The sequence below is a fragment of the Poecilia reticulata genome, unplaced genomic scaffold (assembly GCF_000633615.1).
Source record: "Poecilia reticulata strain Guanapo unplaced genomic scaffold, Guppy_female_1.0+MT scaffold_241, whole genome shotgun sequence".
In the NCBI taxonomy this organism is placed as follows: domain Eukaryota; kingdom Metazoa; phylum Chordata; class Actinopteri; order Cyprinodontiformes; family Poeciliidae; genus Poecilia; species Poecilia reticulata.
Window position 1 is genome coordinate 295,367 of NW_007615031.1, and position 1,578 is coordinate 296,944.

Below are 1,578 nucleotides of genomic sequence, written 5' to 3' on the forward strand. Positions count from 1 at the left end.
CCGTATTCCTCCTGTTTTTGCTCTGCTCTGGCTCCCCGTATTCCTTCTGTTTTTGCTCTGCTCTGGCTCCCTGTATTCCTCCTGTTTTCCTGTTTCTGTTCAGTAGTTTTAATTTGACTTTCGTTAACTTGCTGTTTCTGCCTCCGTACCTTTGGGTCCATTCCACCACCAGTCATGACACTGACGTCTATTTTGACATTGAAATGCTGAAACGGACATGGAAATATGTTTATTTCATGTATAAACAGTCATCTGGGAATATTTTGGGATTTCATTCAGATTGGATGAAGTTTGAAACCATAGTTTAGCAGGGATTCCCAAACTTTTTCTCCTGCCCCAGAGTTCAGCGACAGTCAACCTGTATTGTGATGGCATCACCAGGAGACCCTTCACTCAGTCGAAGTGTAAAAACCCGATAAGCTAACGGGTCACGTTATCCTATAAAAAGCTGTTTGTTATATTCAAGTACATGCAGAACTGACTGTTCCAGACATCGTCAGCATAAAGTGATGTCTTGTGGTTTATTCGTCCAACAGTTACGGGTTCAATCAGAGCTTCTTCTTCTTGCTAATGGCTGGAGCAGGTAGTGATGGGGAGAAACTGGGTTTCATGAAGCTCAGTCCACTTTGAATCAGTCAGGAGAGCAGCAGACATATTTCTATGACTCCTCTGCATGAGCTGTTCCCTCTGTGTGACCTTCAATGTGACCTTCAATGTGACCTGCCCAGCTGCCTCCATATTGGTAAAATACCACTACTTGACGCTAGAGGCTGTGTCCACGTGCTTCGTAATTACAGAGTTCGTCGTGTTGAGGAACTTGCTTTTCCTGTGTTGACTAATGTAGAAATGGAAAAGTACAACCACAGCCTGGAGCAAAAGCTTCACTGCCTGCAGTGATTCCCATCATGAAAAGGATTCATGAGAACCACCTGTAAGTCGCTGAGGCAGTGAAGGAGCTGCAGCAACGGCAGATTGTGGCTTTCAGTAAAGTGGTTTAAATAACAACAAGGCTGAGTTTCTCTGCAGTTTAAAGGTTAGTAGTTGTGATGCTACACCTCAGCATTATACCTTTGCAGACTTTAGAGTTGGGATGCAGGGTCTCCACCAGGTTCTGGGTTCTGGGTCTGGTCTGCACATGCTAGCAGAGTTGGGTCGTTTTGCCTTGGTGTGCGAAGGAAACCAGCTTCTTCATCTGGTAAAACAAAAGGGAGACACTGGAAATCGCTCCTGGTGTTCAAAAGGTTTGAACATCTGCTCCTATTTTCTGGGTTTAATGTGATTCAAGTTTATTTTATAAAGTTTGTGAAGGGGTAAACTATAGTAAAACTGCCCCGTCCCAGACTCTGCCTGGCAGTGAGTGACATTCTTTGCTTCCTGAATAAATGGCCCAAATTTCATGACCTTTGCTTGTCAAACCCTGGAGGTTTGGTCAGACAGAGAGTTGGTTCTGATGCGGGTGGAGAAACGAGGCAAAGGTTGGATTGTCCTCAACGTGGTTGATGACTTCCTCCACCACGTCGACTGGGTCGTTGAAATGCTGAGCCAAAGTACTTATAAACCGACACATGACTCCTCTTT